General features: G+C 35.0%; 1 pseudogene; it reads right to left on the minus strand.

Annotated features, from left to right (window-relative positions):
- Positions 1 to 17604: 17604 nt before the first annotated feature.
- LOC100611441 (HIG1 domain family member 1A, mitochondrial-like) lies at positions 17605 to 17902 on the minus strand (annotated as a pseudogene).
- Between the last annotated feature and the right edge of the window lie 413 nt (positions 17903 to 18315).

The following is an 18315-nucleotide window of genomic DNA, read 5'->3' on the forward strand; positions in this document are numbered from 1 at the left end:
GTGCACACATGCCTACAATAAGAACTATTTTACAAAGACTTTCTAAAGGGCTCTTATACACATATGCATGTAACAAGAACTCTTGCCAAGGACTTTTTAAACTGTAGCTTGCTACATTAGTCACAAGGACCGCTAGCCTGATGTACAAGAACACCTGCCTGACATACTCATCTTCACCTATGAACTGGTATCAACTCCTGTGATAAGCCCCTGTAACCAATGTTCTCGTTGTTTCAAAACAAATTACATAAGTTTTTTCTTTTGCCTTTAAAGGCTTCCTCTTTCTTCCACCTCTTTGGACATGCCTGTAGTCCCAGTACCACACATATTCCAGATTTGCATATCCCCTGCACACTCCCAAATAAACTCAGTATCTTTAGAGAATCTCTCTGTTATTTAGGTTGACACTCACAACATTAGACACATTCAATTTCCCTAGGCCTCAGTGTTCTTACTTGAAAATGGGAATAACAATAATACAGACTAAATTTCATCAATGATTGGAATAATCCATCAAGATCATTCGTTTGAAATGTCCCTATCAATGACTCTGCCTCAAATGGGAAATGCCATCCCACTCTTTCAGTCCAACCAACTACTTTGTTGGGCAGAGGTCTTAGTCCTTAGGAAGGATGTTCCAGAGATACTACTAGACAAAAAATATTACAGTCATGGTCTTCTTATGATGAACTAGGTTCTTGTTAATATAACACACATTCCTCTGGAGCATAGCATCAGTTAAATCCACTTTTGCCAGTTGAGTGGGTAAATGAATTTAGCAAAGGTAGAGCACATCTTCCAGCTTCTCAAAGTGAAAGAAGATCTAGACACCTGCACAGGGTGGGGGTCTTTTTGTTAGTCAGCCAAGTAAAGAGGTTCTCACAGACTTCCCCCAGGAAATGAAACGAGGTGAGGACTTCAATCAGGAAGAGACTGGGGAGGGGTGGCTTTATGAGACAGAGTGAGATATCTCATTCCTCATATTGTATAGTTGAAAAGAAAGTGTCACCAGGTGGGGGGAAGTAACCTCACATATGCTTACCAATGGAACAAACTGTAACCAAATTACAAAGACATAAAAACAGCTGGGAAAGGGTAAAAGTGACTCACATTTGAATGTTCACAGCCTCCCTCTTTTGTACTCCCTTTGGTTTGCCAAAAGAGAATCATAATTGTCAGCCCAATACCACTACCTTCTTAAAAAAGGAGGCCGTGCCTTTCCACATAATAAAGAAATGGGGACAAGGAGTTGAGGAAGAGGGAGAATATAAATGAATCAAGAGCAAGTAGCAAGGAGGTTTTGGGAGACCATGAGAGAGAGAGTTGGTCCAAGCAACTATAGAGTGTGGTAGGTATTGGAAGGAGGAGAAAGTAAGAGTGTAGCTGTGTTGCTGTTAATCATGTCTTTTGATTTTCTTTGTGGTTTATATAAAATGTTAGTAAGAGATTTCAAGTACTTTAAAATTAGTTTTTGTTGCTGGGCTGTGTGCTCTCGACTGTAACATAACTCTTCAACTAAGAGACATACATCATTAATAAGAAGGGTTCCACAACACACAATAAAATGACCCAAATCCTGAAGGCCGACTGAGTCTACCTTTAAAGACTTCAATGTCTCCCAAATGCCATCCTTTTCCTCCTTGGGAGAAAGGGCAACAGATAGCCCGACTCAGCCACCTCCTTACATCTTAAAATGTTTTCCAAAAGTGACAATGACCCAGGGCCAAAGACTTGGATGGTCATTCCCTTCTCCCTGAACTCCAGCCATCTAATCATGCCTGGAATCTCCACTAAGGAGAATATGGAGGAGTGAGAGCCACCCTTCAGAAGTACAGCTGTGTCTATCTAAAACCACATTCTGCTGGCAATAACCAGCATTCTGGGCACATGAATATTAGGAAATGGATATGCGAAGAGTCACACATCAGAAAGCTTCTCCTGTAATTCCACAGAAAAAGGATAATAACAAAATGAGATCTGTGGTAAAGGAAGTGAATTCATCAGAGCAAGGGCCAGGAACCGAATACCTTTCTCCCATTAGAAAAATTTACTGGTTGGGAATCTTAATGAAAACCAGCAGGAAGACTTGGCCTAGGAGTTCTTACTGACATGTATTCAAGCTGCTGCCTCTCTCCCCCTCCTCTTAGATAACATGTTTCCTCCAAAGTTGAGTAGTTTTAGATGTTAAGATCACAGTTTCCAAAAGGTAGCGCCTCATGAAAAGATTGGTTAATATTAAGACATCAAAAGCATCATTCTGGAATTTTGCAGAAACATTAAACAGGTAGAATTATGACTGTTATGAGTAACTGAATTGTCCTGAGTGTCCTAAGCTACTAGAGGAAAGATATTTTGTAAAACCAACATTTAACCAGGTTGAAATCCATAAATGGGATATGAAGGGACAGCCACAATGAAGATGTTTCATATCTTATTCTGGGTGTGGGCTGGGATTTTTGTATAACTACTTATTACCTACCATTATAAAGACAAATCATATACTAAAAATTAAAATATAAAATTTATTTTTAAAATAAAATAATAATAAAATGGTAAAGTATTAAAGTTGCAAAAGAAAGTAAAAATATTTGTAATAAAAGATTCAGGAAACCAACATCTTAATTCATTAACATTTTAAAAAGTGATTAAAAAGTAAGAATTGACATTTTAAATAATTAAGAATAAAAAGGGATAAAGAAAGCTAATACCAGAGATACTAAAAGTTAAGAGGCCCAAACAAATAATGAATTTATAAAGTTTTAAATTATGAAAAACTAGATTATGATAAACCAGAAAATTGTGAGAGAATTTAAAATAAGACATAAGAGATATGAAGAGAATCATGAAATGACTAAATAATAAAAATGAGGAATTTCAAATCAAGAAACTTGAGAGACTCAAAAGAAGGTGGAAGATAAAATATAGGGGGAATAATGAAAGAAAACTCAAAGCAAAACAAAACAAAACAAAAGAACAAAAAAACTTTGAATACCGAAATATACTAAAGAAATGCAAAGATACCTTAATTTTGTTCGTTTCCTTTCTCTTTTAAATTGATAAAGAAACTCTTGATACAACTAAAACATCAGCACTGGAAACAGCCAAATGCAGGCAAGTACTTGCCTTAAGACTTCTTTTAAGACTTTTCTTAAGACTTCTTAAGACTTTGTTAAAAATAACTTACTGTAGTCTTATAGCACAACCTTACAGTATAAGTGGGAGCTTAACATTGAGTACACATGGACACAAAGAAGGGATCAATGGACACGGTGGCCTACTTGAGGGTGGAGAGTGGGAGGTGGCTGAGGATTGAAAAACTACCTATCACATACTATGCTTATTACCTGGGTAACAAAATAATCTGTACAACAAACCCCCATGACACACAATTTACCCATGTAACAAACCTGCACATGTACTCCCTGAACCTAAAAGTTAGAAAAATATAAAATAAATACATTTCAACAACAATAAAAAGAGACAAAGAAGAGGACAACACCCCTAAACCAGCAGTTCTCAACCTTGGATGCATCTGGACGATTTTGAAAAGTACTTATGTAATGCCTCATCCCACACCAAATAATCTGGAATGTCTTGCAATGGGTGCCCAGATGATTTTTAACCTGCAACCAAGGTTGAAAACTACCGCCTTAAACTCTAGGCCTTCAACATGTGCCCAGGTACTCAAATTCCCAACACTGAACATGTTTTTAAGCTTTATGCACAACTAAAATAGGTTAACAATATCTTCATCAGGTCAACAAGTAAGTATTTCAAGTTCGCTCCCTGGTCATGCAGATTCCATGAGACCATCGTCTCTCCATGTTCAGAAGAGTTTTTCAAATGATAGTTGCAAACTGAAAATTGAGGTCTTTGAGACAGGTGAGCTTATTCTAAGCTGCCTTTAAAAAGATTTGATCAGATGCAACTTGAAATCATGGAATGAGTTCAAAATACCGTAAAACAGCGCACCACCTGGTGATTATATTGGAAGTTGCAAAATCCATGGCTCTAATTTCTCAGTAGCATAATTAATGGTACTCAGTAATGACTGCACATCAGTACCACCTGGGTAACTTTAAAACTATCAATACCTAGGCACTCCCAGAGATTCTGACTGAATTGAACAGGGGTAGGACATGGGCATAGATATTTTTTTAAAGCTTCCTAGATAATTTTAATCTTAGCTATAATTGAGAATCCCTGAACTATGAAAACACCAACAAAGTCTTCCTCGGCCCTACTCCAAACCTGCCTTTGAGATGACCATTCGCTTTCCATCCATTTTCCATGCAGCTGAATACAGAAGCAGGAAATCTGTGACTCACTATGGAAATAATTTTCTACTGAGAGACAGACTTGTCAAGAAGCTAAGCTTTCTCGTTTAAAAGCATTTCTCAGTTTGGAATCCCTGATATTGTACCTAAGTCAGTTTAATTTGAGTTGGGTTTTCTCAAAGTTCTTTGCTCATAAATTTAACGCCAATCATCTGGGTCTCTTCTATATGTGCCTACTCCCACTTATTCATTCATTTAACAAGCATTAACAGGGCAATTACAATTTGCCAGGCAATGTGCATAGGTGCTGACAGCGGAGAGATAAAATAGAAATAGACAGAAAAGGTAATTACAATCCTCTGGTTTGTTATATAATGAAGGAAGCACAAGGTACTGTGAAGGTACCCAGATAGGAGAGCCAATGAGAAAGTCTTTTACTATGTACAAAATGAGTGAGGGTTTTCTAAACAAAGACAGGAGGCATGAGGACTCCAGGCAGAGGGAGTAATTTATGCAAAGGCCTGGAGGTATTAAGAGAGTAATACATTAGGAGTAGTTCTATATGCTGAATAGTATAGACAGTGTAGAGGCATTAAGTTGGAGAAATAGGCAAGAGTCAGATCATGGACTTCCATAGTTTTGGATTTACATTATAATGAGGACTGTGCAGGAACAACATGACACATTTTAAGTTAGAAAAAAATACTTACTGAGCAAGAGTAAGACTAGATTAGAGAATATCAGTTGGAAGGTTACTCTAATCATCTAGGCAAGAACACAGACGGTCCTGAATCAAGCGAGGGTTACTGGGAGCAGAAACAAGCACCAAATGGGATCTATTAAGAAGATAGAAACAGCAGGATTTTACTCCTAGAGGAATATGTTGAGTGTAGAGAAAGGGCTCTGTCTAGCGTCATTTAAGTGACCTTGATTTGAAAATAAACATTCAAAGGCAACCAATGCATGTTGCAGGAATGAATGTAGGCATTCGGGGCTCCTGTGGGGATGGAGTCCTTAGGAACACTAATATTCAAGAGTGAAGCAAGACCCCTTTGTCAGTTAAGCATGTTGCTGTACATTTTCCCCACATTTTTGTTTCTCTTTTTACTCAATATTGTCACTTAATGAACAGAATGATTCTAATTTTAAGGTAGACAGATGATAGATAGATAGATAGATAGATAGATAGATAGATAGATAGATAAATAGGTGAATAATAGATAAATAGCTATTTTTTTCCCTTTATGATTAGTGATGCTGTGTACTCTTTTGGAAGTATTCTCTGCTACAAAATCATGAAATTATCCTATTACGTCATCATCTTCCGGACACTTTAATGTCTTACCTTTTGAAATTAGACATATAATCCTCAAGGAATTGATTTCTGTGCTTAGTGTGAGGAGAGTCAAGATTCTTCTTTTTTCTTTCTATATGTATATCCAATTGCTCTAATATCATTTATTGGAAGTACTTTTTTCTCTCACATCCCTGAAGCGTCCACACGTGTTTGGTTCTGTTTGTGGACTCTTTGTTCTGCACCATGGTCTATTAGTTTCTTCTTGCCTGAGTGGCACACTGTTTTCATTAATGTAGCTTTATAAGGAGCTTGAAATCCAGTGATAGAAGTTCTTTAAATCCTTCTTCTTCAGAAGGCCTTAGTTGTTCTTGACTATTTGAATTTCATATAAATTTTGAAATCAGATTTCCAATTAACATAAAAATCCCTGGAGAAATTTAAACTAGGATAACATTGAATCTATAAATCTAATGTGAGGAAAATGCATCTTTAAAACATTAAGGCTTCTAATTCATGAAAGTGGTATAATTCCTGTATATATTTAGGTTTTCTTTATGTTTCTATAATATGTTATAGTTTTATGGTACCTGCATTAGATTACTTATTAGATTTCTCCCAAGGTGCTTGATGTTTTGGGGGCTATGGTTAATGGTATCTTCTTAAGACACACTTTATTGAGGAAAAATTCTCACACAACAAAACGCACAGAATTTAAGTGAATAATTGACAAATTTGACAAATGTCACACCAAAACAATCAAGAGATACAACATTTTCTTAACCCCCAAAATTGTTTTGTCTCTTTGTAGTTGTTCTAATCCCACTCCCTGACTAGTCAACCACTTATCACATTAGATTAATTTGTCTAGTTCTAAAATTTCACATACATAGAATTATATATCATGTATCCCTTGGTCTGGCCTCTTTCACTTAGCATATTTTTGAGATTCGTTTGTGTTGTTGGATGTAATCCATTTCATTTTGCTGCTGAAGAGTGTTTCATTGTATGGATATATCACAATTTGTTTGCCATTCAGCAGAGTGGTTGGAATAGTTTACATCTCAAGCAGTAAGGTATAGCTGAGAGTACAGTTGTCCCATGTCCTTGCCAACATTTCTTGTTCTATTTCTTTTCTTTCTTTTTTCTTTTTTCTTTTTTTTGCTTTTTTTATACTGGTAAGAACTCCATAGAAATGGTAAATATAATTGTTAATAGTTATAATTGTTCCCATTCTCAGAGAGAAAAGCTTTCAACTTTTAAACATTGCGTATGAGTGATTTTTGTTGTAGATTTTAAAATCTGGATTTTTAAATCAGATTAAGAAGACTTCCTTCTCAGTTTATATATTTTAAGAAATTATATATCAGCATTGACTTTTCCAAGTGCATTTTTGGCTTTATTTATGTGATTGTATGATTTTTCTCTATTTTATTTTAATGTGGTAAGACGTATGGATACTGGCCGGGCGCAGTGGCTCACACCTGTAATCCCAGCGCTTTGGGAGGCCAAGGTGGGTGGATCACTTGAGGTCAGAAGTTTGAGACCGGCTTGGCCAACATGGTGAAACCCCGTCTCTACCACAAAAGTACAGAAATTAGTCAAGTGTGGTGGCAGGCACCTGTAATCCTAGCTAATTGGGAGGCTAAGGCAGGAGAATCACTTGAACCTGGGAGGTGGAGGTTGCAGTGAGCTGAGATCACACCACTGCACTCCAGCCTGGGCAACAGAGTGAGACTCTCTCTCTCTCCCTCTGTCTCTGTCTCTCTCTCTCTCTCTCTCTCTATATATATATATATACACACACAAACACACATATATACATATCATATATGTGTATATATACACATACATATATACATATGTATAAATGAATATATACACATATATAAATGTATATATACGTATACATATACATATAATATATATGCATATATATGGATACTGTAAACTAAAAATAAAATTCTAAGCTCCCCATCAACTGAATGCACCCATTTTGGCCAAGGGGATTCCAGAAAACCTTTAAAAACTTAGTTCCTAGCCACGAGGGCTTGGGAGGTCAGATATGTCAGTAATTACTTTTTATTCCCTCTCCCTTTTATCACTGGACACAACAACTGACCAACATTAATGTTAAAGTAAAGATCATAGAACAGACTTTTTGTGGCAATAAGATACCAGATTATAAAGAAGACCTACGGCCATGCCAGGCAAGGGTTAAGTCATGCACCCCCTACACTTAAAGAATAACTGTGTCCTAACTGCTGCAAGGGTCTTCTTTTTCTCTAGCAGCTAAATGAGCATTGGCCTTAAAATAAACAATATTAAAACAATTACAACTCATCCAGCTCACAGGCGCTGACTAACTGACCTCCGGTTCCACCAGCCATAACTACAGTTTTGATTGGACAAGAGACTGACTTCAGTAACTTTCCCAATAAAAGACCACTAACTGTGGACTGTTTCTGGCCGGTTTACAGAAGCTACATACTTGCATGCCTTAGGCCTGAAAAGACCTTTTCATGTAAAGGGCCTAATTTTAATATATTTAAATATTAAGTCTCCACCCCAAAATGAATGTATAAACATGAGTCATATGTTTCATGTATGTTTGTTCAATCCACATATGTCAGAACCACCTTCATGAATATTCATAGCTCCTCCTGTAACATGTTGAATGTGAATGTTTCGCCAACCCATTCAGCATAAATCTCCTGCCCCAACCCTTCGCCTTCCAAGTACCTGTCTCTGGTCTTGGCTGGAGACTATGCTTCCCAGCCTATGGGATGGTTACCTTGCAGGCTGTAACCCCTTATAAGAAATAATATCTCCTCCCCTTTTCTAAATGTATACATATTGTGTTTTTCTTTTAAGTTAATACTCTTTTTTTTTTTTTTTTTTTTTGAGACGGAGTCTCGCTCTGTCGCCCAGGCTGGAGTGCAGTGGCGCGATCTCGGCTCACTGCAAGCTCCACCTCCCGGGTTCACGCCATTCTCCTGCCTCAGCCTCCCGAGTAGCTGGGACTACAGGCGCCCGCTACCACGTCCGGCTAATTTTTTTGTATTTTTAGTAGAGACGGGGTTTCACCGTGTTAGCCAGGATGGTCTCGATCTCCTGACCTCATGATCCGCCCGCCTCGGCCTCCCAAAGTGCTGGGATTACAGGCGTGAGCCACCGCGCCCGGCCTAAGTTAATACTCTTTAAAATATTAAACCAACAGTGGATTTCTAATATTAATGCAGTTTTATCATGATTTTATATATTACTGGATCGTGTTTGATAGCATTTTGTTTAGAATTTTTGCATCTATATTTATTTAAAATATTTATCTTTAATTTTTTTCTGGTAAAGTGTTTTCAAGTTTAGGAATCAAGATTATGCTGACCTCATAAAATTAGTTGTGAGGTGTTTCTCTTTTTTGTTTGGATGTATTTGAGTCATTTTTTCCCCTGATCATCTGATGGAAATCATCAGGAAAATCAACTGGGCCTGGTGTTTCGTTATGGAAAGGTTTTGATTACAGATACAATTTATATAGTAGATAGGGGACAATTCAGATTTTCTCTTTTCTTCTGTTTTAGTTTTAGTAGCTTGTGTTTTTCTATATATTTTCTCACTTCATCTAAATTTTTAATGTTTTTAACTGAATTAGGTCATTCTTGCACTGCTATAAAGAAATACCTGTGACTGGTTAATTTATAAGACAAGAGATTTAATTAGCTCACAGTTCTTCAGGCTGTACAGGAAGCATAGCAGCATCTGATTCTGGGGAGACCTCAGCAAGCTTCCAATCATGGCAAAAGGCAGGGGGAGAAGTCACATGACATGGTGAGAACAGGAGCAAGAAAGTGGGTGAAGTGTCACACACTTTTAAGTGACCAGATCTCATGAGAACTCACTCACTATCACAAAGACAGTACAAAGCCATGAGGTATCTGCCCCCATGACTCAAACACCTCTCACCAGGACCCACCTCCAACATTGGGGATTACAATTCAACATGAGATCTGGGTGGGGACAAATATCCACACTATACCACTGACATACAGTTGTTCAGAGTAGTCTCTTGTTATATTTCTAATGTGATGTTCATCTTTTCATTCCTGATATTGATTATTTGCCACTTCTTTCTTTGTTCTTGATTGGACTTATTAAGTGTTTACATGAACTTTTGGCTCTATTGAGCCTCTAATTTATACTAGTTTTCCATTTCACAAATTATGCCCTTATTATTTATTATTATTTTCTCCCTTTTACTAATAATTATTTTTCTATTCTTATAGTCATTTTTAAAATGGATATCTATATCATTCATGTATTCTCAGCCTTTCTTTTTCTTTTAATACTATACGCATATAAAGCCCAAGTTTTCTTTAATGCAAAGTCTATGTACATCCTACTGTGTTAGATATGTAAATATTTTAGTTGTCAGTCAGTTGAAAATATGTTCTAATTTCCATTGGGATTTTTTGTTCTACCCAAGAGTTATTTAGAATTATCTTGCTTAATTTTCAAATGTATTTTTTACTTATTATTTTATTAGCCCTTTTTAAAGTAAAGTTTATGTTTTAGACATAGAGAAAAATTACAAAGATAGTACAGAGTTCCCATATACCCAACACCCACTTTCTCCTGTCATTAGCATCTAGCATTAGTATGGTACATTTATAACAATTAATGAAACAATATTGATACATTATTACTAACCAACATCCACATTTTATTCAGATTTCCTGTCTTTATCTGATGTTCTTCTTCTGTTTCAAGATTCCATCCAGAATATCACATTATATCTTGGTCATCGTGTCTCCGTAGGCTCCTCTTGGCTGTGACAATTTCTCAGATTTTCCTGCATCTGGTGACCTTGACAGTTTTGAAGAGTGCTGGTCAGGTATTGGTAGAACATACCTCAATCAGGATTTGTCTGACATGTTTCTTAGGATAAAACACGGATTATTTGTTTTGGGGAGAAAGACCATAGAGGTCAAGTGTCATTCTCATCATATATCAAAGGTTCATGCAGTCAATATGACTTTTTATTTAATTTAATTAATTAATTTATTTATTTATTTATTTTCATCTTTTTTGAGACAGAGTCTCACTCTGTTGCCTAGGCTGGAGCGCAGCAGTGCGATCCCAGCTCACTGCAACCTCTGCCTCCCAGGTTCAAGCGATTCTCCTGCCTTAGCCTCCTGAGTAGCTGGGATTACAAGCACGTGCCACCACGCCCAGCTGATTTTGTATATTTAGTACAGATGGGGTTTCACCATGTTAGCCAGGCTGATCTTGAACTCACGACCTCTGGTGATCTGCCCATCTAGGCTTCCCAATGTGTTGGGATTGCGGGCGTGAGCCACCTTGCCCGGCCGACTTTTTATTGCTAATGTTGACCTTGATCACCTGGCTGAGGCAGCATTTGTCAGGTTTCTCAACTGCAGATAGTCTCTTTCCCCTTTTCCATACTACCGTCTTTGGAAGGAAGTCAATATGTGAAGCTCACACTTAAGGAAAAGAGAGTTAGGCACTATCTCTTTGAGGGTGGCCTATCTACATAAATTATTTTGAATTCTTCTGCACAGGAGATTTATTTTTTCTTCCTGCTTTAATTTATATCACTATGAACTCATGGATATTTATTTTATACTTTGAGTTAAAATGCAATACTACTTTATTTAGTTGCTCAAATTATTTCATCTTTGGCCTTTGGGAATTCTTTCAGCTGGCCCTTTTGTCCTTTTGACATATCTCTATTTTTGTGCTTATGTATTTAATTTTTTATAAGATGTTCTAGGTTCAACTTGCATATTTTCTTTTTTTTTTTTTTTTTTGAGAGGGAGTTTTGCTCTTGTTGCCCAGGCTAGAGTGCAATGACGCAATCTCAGCTCACCGCAGCCTCCACCTCTTGGGTTCAAGTGATTCTCCTGCCTCAGCTTCCCAAGTAGCTGGGATTACAGGCATGTGCCACCATGCCCGGCTAATTTTGTATTTTTAGTAGAGACGGGGTTTCTCCATGTTGGTCAGGCTGGTCTTGAACTCCCAGCCTCAGGTGACCCACCCGCCTCAGCCTCCCAAACTGTTGGGATTACAGGCATGAGCCACTACACCTGGCCATCTTGTATATTTTCTGCCCAGTCCTAGAATCGACAATTTCTCCTAGGATCCCTGGTTCCTTTTATTGGCAAATGGTAATAGACACCAAGATCTGGGTGCTAAGTGTGCTCATGGCTACTGAGGTGCTGTTTCTATGCTTTCTAAGCAGACAGAATAAGGAAATATATATGTGTGTACTAACCTGGGCATAAGTACGTATTAACAATATTTTTATGTTACCATATATATTTATATTAAGCTAAACATAAGCTCATACTGATATCTCCAACTCTAATCCATTACCACATGGATAATTCTAGCCTTTTTCCTTTGTTTATTGGTAACTTCCCACTCCAACAGAGAGAAACCTGGCTCCTATCATCTACCATGCATTTACTCAATGCCATATGTATATAGTGGTATCAGAATAATTAACCTATATCCCTATAGGAAACAAATATATCAATTATAGTACAGTAATTGTGAATAGCTCCTTTTGCCTTTAATGTTACAAATGCCACTCATTTTGAAAGTTATTAGGTCAGTACATTTTCCTTTATCCCATTTAGTGAGATTGTTTTATATATTAGTAATAAAGTTAGATTCTTTTGTCACATTCTGCCTTTCATCTTGTGATCTCCTGGATTCCTGATTTTTAAAATTTGCATACATTGTTTTATTTTTGTGCTGTGTAGTTCTATGAGTTTGACAAATGCTTAGTGTCATTACACTATCATTCAGAATAGTCTCACTGTCCTAAAAAAATTCCCTGCATTCCACTTATTGAACCTTCCCCACACTGAACTCTTGGCAACCACTAACCTGTTTACTATCTCTATAAATTTTCCTCCTTCAGAATGTCACACAAATTGAATAAATCATACAGTGTGTAGCCTTTTAGTCTGTCTTTCTTCACTTCACAATATGCATTTAAGGTCCATGTATGCCTTTTTATGACTTGACAGTGCATTTATTTTTATTGATGAATAGTGTACCATTGTATAGATGAACACCAGTTTATTTATTCAGCTATTGAAAGAACATGTTAGCTACTTTCAGGTTTTGGTTATCATAAATAAAGCTTCTATAAACATTCACATACAGATTTTGCGTGGACATAAGTTTTCAAATCAGTTAGGTAAATACCTACGGGCACGATTGCTGAGTCATGTGGTAAGACTATGTTCAGATGTGTATAAAGCTGCCAAGCTGTTTTCCAAACTGGCTATACCATTTTGCATTCCTTCCAACAAATAATGAGGATTCCTTTTATTCTGCATCCTGTCTGTACTTGGCGGTGGTGTTTTTTGTTTTTCTATTTTTTTTGCCATTAAATCAGGTATATGGTAGCATTTCATTGTTGTTTTAATTTGCATTTCCCAAATGACAAATGAATTGAACATGAATATGTTTTTATATGTTACTTGTCATCTGTATATCTTCTTTGATGAGATGTCTGGTCAGATATTTTGCCAATTATTAATTGGGTTGTTTATTTTCTCACTGATTACTTTGAATAATTTCAGATACCAAAGCAGATACCAATCCCTTTATAAGATAACTTTAGTAATGTTATCTTCCAGTCTGTGGCTTGTCTTTTTATTCTCTTAACAGTGTTTTTCACAGAGCAGACATTTTAATTTTAGTAAAGTCCAAAATACCAATTTTTTATTTTATAAATTATGAATTTGGTGATGTATCTAAAATGCATTACCAAACCCAAGATCAAATAAATATTTTTTCTCATGTTTTCTTCTAGAACTTTTATAGTTTTGCATTTGGTATTTAGGTCTATGATGGATCTTGAGTTAATATTTGCAGAGGATGTAATGTCTGTGTCTAGATTAGTTTTCTAGGGTATGAAAGTTTAATTGTTTCAGTACTATTTATTAAAAATACTGTCCTTTCTCCTTTGAATTGCCTTTCCACCTTTTTCAAAAATCAGTTTACTGTATTGGTGTGATCTAATTTCTAGCCTTTCAGTTCTGTTCCTTTGATCTATGTACTCATTCTTTTGCCAACACCACGTCATCTTTTTTACTTAATCTTTATATTAACTCTTGAAATCAGGTACTATGAGTTCTCTATTCTTCGGTATTGTGTTGACTATTCTGGATCCTTTGCCTTTTCATATAAACTTTAGAATGAGCTTGAAGATACCTACAAAATTGCTTGCTGAGATTTTGATTGGGATGACGTTAAATGTATAGGTTGAATGAGAAAAAAAATTGACAGCTATAGCCTTTCAACTCATGTGCACATAAAATATCTGCATTTACTTAGATTTTATCCAGTTTCTTTTTTTTTGTGTGAGAAAATATTCTTTTTTTTTATTATTATACTTTAAGTTTTAGGGTACATGTGCACATTGTGCAGGTTAGTTACATATGTATACATGTGCCATGCTGGTGCGCTGCACCCACTAACTCGTCATCTAGCATTAGGTATATCTCCCAATGCTATCCCTCCCTCCTCCCCCCACCCCACCACAGTCCCCAGAGTGTGATATTCCCCTTCCTGTGTCCATGTGATCTCATTGTTCAATTCCCACCTATGAGTGAGAATATGCGGTGTTTGGTTTTTTGTTCTTGCGATAGTTTACTGAGAATGATGATAAAACTACCTTTCTTCACAAATGACATGATTGTTTATGTAGAGCACCACAAACAATCAACAACCAATAAATACCAGAACTAACAAGTTAGTTTAGTAAGGTGAAAGGATACAAAATTCATAAACAAAGTCAATTCTTATTCTATATACCAACAATTGTAATTAGAAATTTTTAAAAATTACAATATCACACAAAAATTTCTTAGATATAAAACAACCAAAATTTTTACAGAACCAAAAAAAACAAGGACAAACAAACACTACAAAACAATGATAAAAGAAACTGAGAATCTCATCATTGTTTTGTAGTGTTTGTTTGTCCTTGTTTTTTTTGGTTCTGTAAAAATTTTGGTTGTTTTATATCTAAGAAATTTTTGTGTGATATTGTAATTTTTAAAAATTTCTAATTACAATTGTTGGTATATAGAATAAGAATTGACTTTGTTTATGAATTTTGTATCCTTTCACCTTACTAAACTAACTTGTTAGTTCTGGTATTTATTGGTTGTTGATTGTTCGTGGTGCTCTACATAAACAATCATGTCATTTGTGAAGAAAGGTAGTTTTATTTTTTTCTGTCCAGTATGTATATCTTAGTTTTCTTTTTCTTGTCTTATAATACTAATTAGTATTTCCAGTACAATATTGAATAGAAATGTGAACAAAGGATATCCTTACCTTTGTTCCTGATCTTCAGGGTAAAGCGTCCAGTTTCTCACTATTAAGTATAACATTAGCATCAAGGTCTTTTGTAGATGGTTTTTATCAAGCTCCCTTCTATTCCTGGATTCTTGTGAGTTTTTATCATGAAGATGTGTTGGATTCTTTCAAAGGTGTTTTCTGCATCAGTTAATGTGATCACGTGATTTTTCTTCTTTAACGTGTTTTCCTAGTGGATCACATTGATTGATTTTTCAAATTGGAATACATTTCACTTGGTCATTGTGTACTATTCTTTTTATACATTATTAGATTTGATTTGCTGATACTTTGGTGAGAATTTTTGTGTCTATGATTATAGGAGATATTAGTCTCTAGTTAGCCTTTATTGTAATGTCTTTAGATGGTTTTGATACTAAAGTAATGCTGGCTCATAAAATGAGTTATAAAGTGTTTTTTGGCTTCTATTGCTGGAAGATATTGTGAATAATTGATATTATTTCTTGCTTAAATGTTCAGTAAAACTCACCATGATACCATCTGGGTCTGGAGCTTTCTTTTTTGGAATATTATTATTAGTCTCATTTCTTTAAAATATACAGAGCTTATTCAGGTTATCTCTTTCTCTTTGTGTACATTTCAGTAGTTTGTGTCTTTCAAATAGTTGGCCATTTCATTTAACTTGTAGGCATAAAGTTATTCTTAGTTTTTATTTTTTATACTTTTATATTCATGGAATCAGTAGTGATGACCCCTCTTTCATTTCTGATATTGGTAATTTTTGTGTTCTTTGTTTATTGGTTAATCTGACTAGAAGCTTATTAATTTTGTTTATCTTTGCAAGGAACAAGCTATGGATTTTCTCTGTTGTTACCCTGTTTTTAAATTTAATTAATTTCTGCTCTAATTTTTATTATTTTTTCTTCTGTATAATTATGCTTAAAATGTTCTTTTTTTAGTTTCCTAAGGTGAAAGATTATTACTGATCTCAGCTATTTCTTCTTTTCTAATATATGCATGAAATGCTATAAACTTCACTCTAAGCAATGCTTTCACTTTACCCACAGATTTTAATAATTTTTATTTTTATTTAGTTCAGTTTTAAAAATCTTTTTTCTTGATACCTTTTCTTTATTCCATGAGTTATCTAGAAGTGTTTTTGTTCAATTTTAAAATAGTTGAAAATACTCCGAGTACCTTTTTGTTCTTGATTTCTAGTTTAATTCCATTGTGATCTGAGAAAATACTTTGTATGATTTCTAGTTTTTCAGATTTTTAAAGGCGTCTTTTCTAGCATATAATGTGGTCTATCTTGGTGAATGTTCCATGCAAGTTTCAGAAACTTGTGTATTTTGTTGTAGTAGGATAAGTAGTCTATAAATGTTAATTAAATCAAGTTGATTAATAGTTACATACAAGTTATCTATATCTTTACTTATTTTCTGCCTATTGTACCTATCAATTACCAACAAAGAGGTGTTGAGATTTCCAACTACTATAATCTCCAGTATAATAGTAGATTTGCTTATTTTTTTTTCACTTAAGTTTTGTCTCATATAGTTTGATGATCTATTTTCAGAAGCATGCAGATTTAGAATTGTTACGCAATCTAAGAGAACGTACTCCTTTATTATTGTATGATGACTCTCTTACTCTGAATAATTTTTCTAGTCCTGAAGTTTGCTTTGGCTAAAATTAATGTAGTTTATCTAGATATCTTCTAATTAGTGTTACCATGGTATATATCTTTCTTCATTGCTTTATTTTTAAACTATCTAAATCTTTATATTTAAAATGGTTTTTTGTAGACAACTTATACTTGGGTCTTGTTTTGTTATCCACTCTGATAATCTCTGTTTTTTCATTGTTATATTTAGATCATTCTTTTGGATCTTCAGAATTTCTAAGAACAGGCTAATTCATCAAACTTTTTAAAAAGTGTTTTTCATTTTACCTTTGCATGAGCACTTAAAATACATATTTCCATTTCAAGATGACAAAAATTATTCTACTATAACAGAAGCAAAAATATATTTCTGCAATTCTGCAATTATAAAAGAGCTAAACTAATTCATAATTAAATTATTTTTATGTTTACAATTCTGATTCTGAAATCAATACTACTACCCTGCAGCTCCATTTTAAGCTTTCTACATTTAGTTTAAACACACACACATACTCTCAGTTGTGGGAGGCTTTACAAGTTATATTCCACAGACTTTTTGAAAGAGTTCTAAATGAGCCAGCCAGTCCACAAGACAGGCGTTAAAAAGTTAAAATAATGAGTGAAAAGGACTCTTATATAACATCCAAAGCAGGCAAGATTCTGCAGCAAACTGGGAGTGCTTCAGATTGGGCCTGCTATCTTCTTTAGAACTAGTTTCATCTTAACAGTTTAAGAAAGTGGACATTTTAACACCTTCAAGTGCATTTAGGTGACGTGTTTCTTTGTGTTAATTTGACTCCCCTGAATGACCTCGTTAGTGAACTAGTCACTCATAATTTGGTCACCAGGCAAATCAAGCCTGCAAGAAAGGAAGCCAATATTCAAAATACCATATTGTCATATGAACCCACTCCAATAATTTATTTTCAACATAAACATACATCTTCAATAATGAGATGTCTACGAGAGCAAGCTCCTCCAAGACCAAGACAGCATCTCTTCTTTTAAGGCTTAGGTTTTGCCTAGAAGTTCCAATACATGGAGTAGCCCATACCAACAGTCATTGCTCCTGCAACAAAGCCTCTGACTGCCCTGCACATGTGGATCAGGTGAAGGGACATTTTAGAATTTCTCCTGCTCTTCGATTTGTCGAATCCACATGCAACAATTGCTATAAAACCTGCCAGTCCAATGGGAGAAGAATAGTGCGTCTGTAGCTTTTTGAATAAGTTTGGATCTGTGATCTTCAGCATATGATGAAAGGAAAACATCTGTGTCTGTTGACATAGTGATTGCTTGAAGGATCTCCCTAGAGCAAGAAAACTCCACATAAGCCAACTGGCTTCTTTTGATCCCACAAACTTTTGATCCCACAAACTTTTGAAGGGAAAAAATTATACAAGTATTCGTTTCTTTATCTATTCATTATCTCTCTATTTAATTGATTTGGAAGTCATCTTTATATAATGATAAAAAAATTATATGCCATATACAAAAATAAATTTAGTAAGGACTAAATAAAGATTAAAGAATTTTCATATATTAAATTATATATTTTATATTATAAAATATTTTTTCTCACTAAAATAATATTTTAGGTATTGAAACCAATAGTTAATATCCTAAGTATTGAATTCAATAGTTTAAATGTATCTTTTGAAAATCATGAATTAATACTTTGTCTTACAGCAATTTGAAGATTCGAAAGTTTATCT

This window comes from Pan troglodytes, chromosome 13 (genome assembly GCF_028858775.2).
Source record: "Pan troglodytes isolate AG18354 chromosome 13, NHGRI_mPanTro3-v2.0_pri, whole genome shotgun sequence".
NCBI lineage: Eukaryota > Metazoa > Chordata > Mammalia > Primates > Hominidae > Pan > Pan troglodytes.